General features: G+C 37.7%; 1 pseudogene; it reads left to right on the top strand.

Annotated features, from left to right (window-relative positions):
* Positions 1-9,893, top strand: part of LOC138147439 (coiled-coil domain-containing protein R3HCC1L-like) — a 17,145-nt pseudogene that overhangs the window by 418 nt on the left and 6,834 nt on the right.

The following is a 9,893-nucleotide window of genomic DNA, read 5'->3' as shown; positions in this document are numbered from 1 at the left end:
AGGAGAAGGAGAAGAAGAAGAAGAAGAAGGAGAAGAAGAAGAAGGAGAAGAAGAAGAAGAAGAAGGAGAAGAAGAAGAAGAATGAGAAGAAGAAGAAGAAGGAGGAGAAGAAGAAGAAAATTATGGCAATGACAATAACCCTTTCAAAATCCAACTCATCCATATGGAGGGGTGGGGCAAAAAAGAAGTATTGGAATGCAAGTCCGATACAGAGATGTATGATGGGTACTCTATATGCCCTGAGTATACTTATAGCAGCTGTGAAGGCCTGTCAGGAAACCCCAAACGTTAGCCATTTGGACTCTGGTGATATTACTGATCGGGTTAGCATATTGACCAGTGTGATACAACTCATCCTTTGAATGTAAGAGACATGGGACCATCTACAGTTATAGGCTGCTCTTCCTCAGAAGTGTTGTGATCATTAACTTAGCTTAATGTGGAGGAAAGAGAGTGAGTAGTGTTCCTTGTTTTGGTACCATCTCTTGTCATTCTTTGCTGTTGGTTTGTGAAATAAAGTCTATGTTTTCCAAATGTGTCTGCAGAATTTTACCTGTTTATCATACGCTCTAAGAACATCTATCAATTCTCTTCCTCTGTGATGAAGAATTGTTCCTTTTTCTGAAGCTGCCTTGGAGTGATGAGGTCTGTGTTTTGATAGCATGTGAGGTTTTGTTCAGATCAAATATCACTCCTGAATAGAACTTCAGTATGGATTTCAAATATAAAAGGGAATCATACCAAAACATCTTATTAATTCCTTGATGTATATGGATGACATCATGTAACTCCACTGAACAACACATCAAGCAACTTTCTTTTGTGAAAATATACTCTGTCTCTGTCTTTGTCTCTCTGTCTGTGTGTCTCTTTCTCTTTCCTGGGCCTCCCTATCTCTCCTAGAGTGCATGAACCCAATTCCATTGCTGACTGTCACAGAAGCTTTAACTCAGCCAAATCATCTCTCTTTAGGCAGCCTAGTACCTGACATCCCAACTAGGGGCTTGTCATATAATGACAGAATTAGTACAGTAAGATAGATAGATAGATAGACAGACAGACAGACAGACAGACAGACAGACAGACAGACAGACAGACAGACAGACAGACAGACAGATAGATAGATAGATAGATAGATAGATAGATAGATAGATAGATAGATAGATAGATAGATAGAATTGGCAGCTGTATTGCATTTCTGAACTCCTGATCTCAAGCAATCTCCAAGCCTCAGTCTCCTCAGGAGCAGAGACTAGAAAGCATGCAAACCTTACTGAAAATATTCTCCAACAATTTAAACTATAACTAAAAATAGTTTGTCTCCAGATAGAGGCCATGAAAAGCCCAAGACCCAAAAATGAAATCAAGAGACTTTTCATGGGGCATAAGGCAGATAGAAGGTGCAGTGGACAGACCACTGGAATTGGAGTCAGGAAGACCTCAGTTAGAATCCAGTCTCAGATACTTACTTTTTGTGACCCTGGGCAAATCTTCAGACTTTGGCCTGCCTCACTTTCTCCATATATTCCTATATAAAATGGGGATAATAATACTAGCTATCTCCTAGGGTCGTTGTGAGGATCAAATGAGATAATATATATAATTCAGTGCCTGGCATATAGTAGGGGCTTAATAAATGCTTGTTCTCCCCTCCCACTATTAAGTTTATCCATATGAATTCAACCTGTAATACATAGACAAAGAATCATTGAACAAATAAGTGTAATTCATGTTTATTTATAAAGATGGGAGAGTTTATGATGATGATTCAGGTAATTTAGGATCAGATCAATGCCATTAGAATTGCAAAAATGTTATTCTTGTGGAACCCTGCCTCATTGAGCAGTACAGATTATGCCATGCAGTAACAGAGAAAGCTGAGGTTGAGTATTTTAAAAGACTGTTATTCAGAAATCAAAACTTATTAAGAATACATATGGAGAAATTAACATCTATGTAATAGTAGTCTTAATATATACTTCTGCAAGGTAAAAAGGACAATGAATCTAGTGATGAAGGGAGTTTCTACTTGGTAAGAACAATAACAACAACAAAACTATGAGTGTAGGTCAGCTCAATTTGTTTTTCTTTCATTTGTCTAGATGACCTAACTGGATTCGTAACATATTAAGTACCTTCATGGGACAGCTGGGTGGCACAATGGATAAAGCACCAGGCCTGGAGTTCAAATCTGGCCCCAGATACTTACTGGCTGTGGGACCGTGGGCAAGTCATTTAACCCTCTTTGCTTCAGTTTTCTCACCTGGAAAATGATCTGGAGAAGGACATGGCAAACCACTCCAGTATCTTTGACAAGAAAATCCCAAATGCGGTTGTGAAGAGTCGGATACAACTGAAAATGGCTGAATGACAACAAAAAAATAATTTCACATATATTCTATTGCTAAAGAACTTGTAGCAGTTTAATATTCAATTTGGGTGATAGGAAAATTACACAGATATTCCCTCACCCTCACTCTAGTTGATTGGCCAAAGCCTACCGTTGAAAGTTAAGTTAGCTGATTTACCAGCATTGATCTAATTAGGATATTTTTCAAGGGTAGGTTGATTTACATCAAGAAAATGGTAAACTGCAATGTCTAAAAAAAAACAAATTGAGTGTCTTTTAGAAAAAGTGGAATCCACAGAAGCCTGATAAAATCAGATAGCCAGTAATCACTGGACTATGAGATGCCTGACTTTCAAACCCAATAGATCAAAAGGCAAATGCATCTCCCGAGAAGGGTGAGCCCAGGACAGTTACAGAGAATTTCTTCAGCTAAAGGCCCTCTTAGGTTGCTCCTCAGGCTGGCTAGGAGAGCATCCACCTTACAATAAATGGTGTTCTTTAAACACCACATAAGCATGATATACCATTGTATACTAATAACTTTTGAATACCACATAGACCCAACACTAAGACAAGTAATACTGCCCACATACTGTTGTGATGCTACAAAAATGGGCTAAAGTAGATCAAGAAATATAATGCCTATGTGACAATGGAAGAATACTAGTCATACAGTATGAAATACTTCCTTCCTTCTTTCTTTCCTTCATTCTTTCCTTCCTTCCTTCTTCATAGGTTTTTGTCTAGGACCGTTTTAAATTTTTCTGAAATTTTTTTTTTTTTTCAGCAACCACAGTATACCACAATAATGAGACAGTATTAATATTTAATCATAAACAACCAAGCAATTCAACAAGGTTAATAAATAACAAAATGTAATGGAACTGTATACACATTAGGATAATGTGTAGCATGAAACAACAGCTGCTCTGACTGGGTAATTTCTATGGGGAAAAATAAAAAAAACTTTAAGCTGTCAATTTTAATCTAGGACCTAAAAATGGATAAAAGGAAAACAAAAAAAACATTCTTCAGGGAATCTTACTGTAACTCAAGCCTGATAGCTCTCAAATGGGCTATTAAAGTTTTAGAAAGAAAGATAATGAATGATCCCAGACAAAACCTCCACGATTTAAAAAGGGATTACATACACTGCTCTAAAGACTTATTCTTCTGTTACTCCCCCAAAGACTACTCAGAATTTCAGTTATCATAGTGCACTTGGCTTTGACCCCATCCACTGGAACCTCTTCCAATTTAGATCTAACTAATTAAAAATCATTCAAACCTTATACCATAGCAAAAAGTAACACAATTTAAATAAAATAGCAAGCATTAATTACATCAGGGAAACATCAAAGAAACAATAGCACAAAATGGTGACCCAGAGCACTAGACTTTAACGTATCTAACTCCTAGTTCCAGTAAACTAGGGTTTCTAGTCCTTCACTTCTGCTCCCCGGCTCTGTTTTATCACATAACACAGCTAGCGAAGGGGAATGATAAGGACAAAGAGTCACGGATAAACACAAAAGATATATCTTTATGTCTAGGCTTACAGGTTGTCTCTATAACAGATCTCTGTGAGATATGAGATTTTATGCTGGGTTACCTCATAAGCTGCTGTGAAAGACAGAAATAAACGAGCAACTATTTCTTCTAATGTGGACGGGCAATCTAGCATCAAGTCTTTAGCAGGGCCTAGAACAAAGTTACCACCTCAGTGATCTGCTTCATTCAGGAAAATAAGACTTCATTGGTTGTTTGCAAGCCTAGATAGGAAGATACAGGCTACAGAGAAATTTCTTTCTGTGGCCATTGCCTCCTCTTTCTCATTTTCTTCTAGGGATTCTTTTTGAAATTCTGACCACTATGTATCTATCCAACCCAAGTCTATGCTGGGCTGGTATCATCAATTGCTATTTTACATCCTTTTTACATACCTCCAGGATAGCTCATTGTAAGTCTATTGCTTAAACAGTTTAATTTATTTCTTTTTAAATTTAATTCAGATAAAAATGTTTTCTCTAAATCCTATTCTCCCCATTTAAAAAGAATAAAAAAGAAAAAGAAAACTTTTGTTCTAGTATGCATAGTTAAACATAACAAATTTCTGTCTTGACCATGTCTGAAACAGGTCCATTTCATTCTGATTTCATTGCCTCCCTGTCAAGAACCATAGCTGATTATTGCATTGATCAGAGATTTTAATACTTTTGAAGTTGCCTTTAGAAAGGTGTTATTTTATTTTAAGTTGTTTTTCAGTCATGCCCAACTCTCTGTGACCCTATTTGTGGTTTTCTGGGCAAAGATTCCAGAGTGGTTTGCCATTTCCTTCTCCAGCTCATTTTGCAGATGAGGAAACTTAGGCCAACAAAGTTAAGTGATGTGCCCAGAGTCACTTGGCTAGTAAGTATCTAGGGCTGGTTTGAACTCACAAAGGTGAGTCTGCCTCATTCTACGTTCAGTGCTCTAACCTTTACACCATCTATCTTCACTATTGTTATATAAATAGCATGAAACAAGGAATTGTGAACAACTTAAGAATTATGATCAACAAAATGATCAAATATGATTCCCAAGAACTCATGATGAAGAACGCTTGACAGAGAAACAGTGGACTAATATGCCAAGGTGGGAATTTGTTTTATTTAACTACACTTATGTGATATAGTATGTGTTTTGTATTTCTTTCTTTCATTTTCTTTTCTTCTTTTATTTTACTTTTTTAAGAAAGGGGTGGAATGAAGTGGGAGAGAGAAAAATAAATGCTTGATAATGGAAAAAATTTTAATAATAATTTTTTTCTTGGTTCTTCTTAACTTCACTCTCCAACAGTTCATACAATTTAGCACAGGTTCATAAAGATCATGCTTTGATGGAGGCATATCTCAGCTCTAGTGGTTACTGGTAAAGCAGGGTCCCTTCTGTTCATTCTCCCATGCTTTCACGTTGAGACTACTCCTTTACAGTGAACCAACCCCAGTTTCAGAGGCATTCTGTCTATAGAATGTCCCTGAATTAAGCTCTCCCTTATCTGGGCACATAACCCTCTGATTAACAGCTCTGATCTGCCCTGACTCTGAAAGTTCTTCTGGCCTTTGATGATTACATTCTAACATCTCTTTCATCTTCTCATGCTCCAAAATTTTTGGCAGGCTTTTTGAACCTATATTTTCTATAGAGCTCTAAGTCTTTTTCCCGTCTCTGTTCCCAAACAGTACCAATTACCAACAAGGATTTCTTTGCTCTGATTGTTTCCCCGTTTCTTCTCTCTCCAGTTATTTCTCCAGATGTTTATTTTCTGATTTATTATCTCTTCTCAGACAAATTAACATAAAACACTAGAATTTCTGTTCTTTGATATTTTGGCCCTAGACAAGCTAGTGCTTCTTTAATCCGCTTATGATTTGGCAAAGTAGTTTTGCTATTGTACTTAAAATAATGAAATTGCATTTCTTTTAAAATGTTCTGTTGCTGCCAGGGGTTCTCAGCCTTTTTTGTGTCACAGATCATTCTGGTGTCTGGTGAAACATATGCACACCTTCTCACGTGCCTAAAATAAAATACGTAAAATGAGGAAGGAAATCAATTGTATTAAGTTTGTTGTTGTTCAGTTGTTTCAGTTGTATTTGACTATTTGTGATCTTGTGTGGAGTTTTCTTTGTAAAGATAGTGGGAATACTTTGTCATTTCCTTCTCCAGCTCATTTTATAGATGAGGAAACTGAGGCAAACAGGGTTAAGTGACTTGCCCAGGGTCACACAGCTATTAAGTATCTCAAGCTATATTTGAACTCAATGAAGATGAGTCTTCCTGACTCCAGGCTCAGTATTCTGTCCACTGTGCTACTGAGAAATATTAAATACACTTATCAATATTCCCACATACATACATACACAAAGGTATGTGTACATACATACGCACATAGAGATATAGTTATATAAAAGTTCACAGTCCCCAGGTTAATAATTCTTGTATTATTCAGACTTTTCATTGGACAGAAAGAAGAACAGCAGAGAGGATATGCATAAGCATGGTGGAAGGACATCGAATCTGTATGGTTCTGGATAAATCATTTTGAATTTCTATTTCAGAACTCAATTATTTTGAGTGGATTCCTTTAGTATTTTGCTCTCATTCTTTTTTACAATGCACACTATTATTAAGAAGCAGAAAGATGCTATACTGGACTGAGAATGATCTTGTTTTTGTTTAAAGGGTTGGTCAAATAATTGGCCACCAAGTATTCAGATTCATAAGGACTATCTTCTCCATGTTTTAGATAGTTTGGTCCTTGGAAAGCAGACTCAGTCTGTCGCTGGGATCCTAGCTGAAAACTTTCCAGCCTGGCAGAAGCTGGCAGAGATTGTGTTCTGCCAACATAACTTTTGAGAACATTTTCCATGCCACAATGAGGCATCCAAGGACAATTTTGTGGAGGTTTGAAATTTGAATTCAGGAAAAAAAAAAGTAGCATAGCTCCTTTTAAAACAATCAGTCCAGGGTGGCATGGTTGTGGCAGAGTTCTCCTTGCCACATTCTAGTATTGGGTACACTCTTATTCCACAAACAATGAGCTAGTCATACTGAGAAACAGGAAGTGAATGGAAAAGCGCCTTTTATCAGGAATGCCATTTGGTGATGGATCCTGAATGCATGAACCATTCTGCAAGAGTTCCTGGGCCCAGAGAGGCTAGAGAAAGACCAGCCTTTGGAGGCGGTGGTTGGTAGGAGATCTGGAGTAGAAGCTGCTTTGTACTTATCCTATGCTGACATCCTACAAGTCTCCTGGATCATAGGCTTTCCTTAGTACAAAATGAGGATTTTTTCAAGCCAAACACCAGGCAAAAGCCCAGGGTCAATAGGTATTACCTTTCACGCCACAATAACAAATTATAGGTTTAGGCATAGAGTTCTTTTCCTGAAAAGGAGCTGAATTTCTCATCTTTTCCTGGGATATGCTTTTTATCTTTCAATTTGTTTATATTTTAAAGATAATTTGGCACTTTATCATTTTCTAGTTGTTCTTTCCATTTCTTTTGATAATTTTCTATTTCATATGCAGTACCCTATTTCAGGCTTTTAATCATAATGTTTACATTCCAATACAAGAAAAAAGTTATCACAAAAACCACCAAGCTTGATGGGTCCCCTTGTGATTCTTGAAACATGAAAGTGTTTTTTTTTTCCCTTTTCTTTCCCCCTCCTTTTTCCATTTAGAATATATTCCAATCATTAGGGAGTTGACTCAGGACCAAAAGGAAAGGAAACTTGAGTACACAGAAAATAGGAATCCTTTTACTCCCCTCATACCTCCTTTTATTTTCCAAAGTTCTAGATGTAGTTGAAAGAGTGGTACTAGATGGTTCCTATAACTATATGCTGCCTTCTTATCCAAAATCACACTTTTATTAAAGAGTCACTCTGCCGGTCTTTGCCTCAGTTTCCTCAATGTAAAATGAGGGAATTGGTCCAGAATATTTCTAGATTAGAGACCTTCTAGCTCTAATAGTCAAGGATGCTATGAGTAGTTTGAAATGTGGATAGACAAAAGGCAAACAAGAGATAGTTGTTCTGGATGCTTAGCCTTTGGTGGCCATAGTCTTGTCACCATGGACACAGACACACTTTTAAGTAGGGAGAATAGCTCCAAGAAAATATTTTTGGGGGCGGCTAGGTGGTGCAGTGAGTAAAGCACCGGCCCTGGAGTCAGGAGGACCCGAGTTCGGTTCTAGCCTCGGACACTTAACACCCACACAAAAAGACTAGCCATGTAACTTGGGCAAGTTACTTAACCCCAATTGCCCTCCAAAAAGCAAAAAAAAAATATATATATATATATATATATATATATATATATATATATATATATACATATTTTTTTTTTTCAAGAATGCAGCACCCAGGGCAGCTAGGTGGTGCAGTGGATAGAGTACCATCTTTGAAGTCAGGAGAATCTGAGTTCAAATTTGATCTCAGATTCTTACTAGCTGTGTGACCCTGGGCAAGTCACTTGCCCCTGATAGTCTCAAAAAAAAATAATTCAGCACCCATTGACCCTGGCCACTCCATTACATATCCTGAATTAGATGCTATAATTCTCCTAATGATACTCTTTCAAGAGAGAACAACTATAGAAACATAGGCATAGGCCTAGAGCTAGAAGAGGACCTAATAGGAAGGAAGGAAAGAAGGAACAAATAGAGGAAGGTTAAGTGACTTGCTTAAAGTTATGTAAGGAATGAACATCAGAAGCAGGCTTTGGCCCCAGGTCTTCTGACTCCAAAGTCATTGTTCTTTCCATTGTACCATGCAGTCATGAGGAGAGTACATAAATGCTACATATAAGAAATTCTTGGGGCCTTGACTGCTGGGTCTATGCTACCAAGCAATGCCCCTAAACTTCAGCTGTCTCTTTCCTCCCTCACTCTTCACACCTAAGCTCTCTGCAGTCTATTGAATATCATGGAAACTTCTCCAAGAAATATGTCAGCAATATTATTTCTATCTGATTCCATTATACGCACTGGCTATTGCAGCCCTGTGTTAGCACAGTGTCCAGCTTAGCACAGCTTAGTGTCCAGCTTAGCACAGTGTCCAGAAGTAGAGGAGATGCTTAATAAATTTTTATTCATTGATTAATTATTTCGGGTGATATGAAGACTACTAGACCTTGGAGTCCTTGGAAAGAAATGAATGTTCTTAGTAGTATTAAAGATGCAATCAATACATTGGTGTTCCCTGCTCATAGCTTGACTCATAACTAGGAACCATAGTTGTGGGGAGGGTGCTTGACTGTAGAGGAGAAAGCACTGGATTCAGAGGTCTACTGTTAACTTAGCTGTGCGACCCTGACCAAATTGCATCACCTCTCTGGCCTCAGTTTCTTCACGTATAATTGAGATGGGGGATAGATTCTATGGAGGTATTACTTCTGATTCCACTCCAAATGATCAGTGCAGGAACAAAGCAGTATGACACATGGTGATATGGTTTAGATCAGGGCTCTTTATCCTTGGGTACATGAACTTGTTTTTAAAGTAATATTTGGATAACTGTTTTAAGATAATTGGTTTCCTTGTGATCATATGTATTTTATTTAATGCATTTAAAAGCTTCGTTCTGAGAAAGGGTCCTAAGCTTCATCAGACTGCCAAAGGGGCAAAGTACCCCTGCTCTAGAGAAATCATTCTTCCCAGAAGGCACTAATCGACCAGGAAAGGTAACTGAATGTAGCAACTATCTCATAGGCTTGTTGTGAAGAGTCAATGAGAAAATGTATGTAAAATGCTTTGTAAAACTTACAATGCTAGATGAATGCGTGTGTGTGTGTGTGTGTGTATGTGTGTGTGAGGGTGTCAGCCTGTGAATTCAGCTTATGGAGAACTCAGTAGTATAGAGATTCTCTCTGCAGAAGAAAATCAACAAATTCTCTGGAACCTACAGTCTTATAGAGCTGTCTGGGACACTAAGAAGTTAAGTGACTTGCCTATGGTCACACAGTCACTATGTATCAAAAGCAGGATTTTGAACTCCCCTC

This window comes from Petaurus breviceps, unplaced genomic scaffold (genome assembly GCF_028583685.1).
Source record: "Petaurus breviceps papuanus isolate PSGF00001 unplaced genomic scaffold, PetGlider_PUasm1.0 90792, whole genome shotgun sequence".
Lineage (NCBI taxonomy): Eukaryota > Metazoa > Chordata > Mammalia > Diprotodontia > Petauridae > Petaurus > Petaurus breviceps.
The sequence above is the reverse complement of the archived record's forward strand: the minus strand, read 5'-3'. Positions and strand labels throughout refer to the sequence as shown.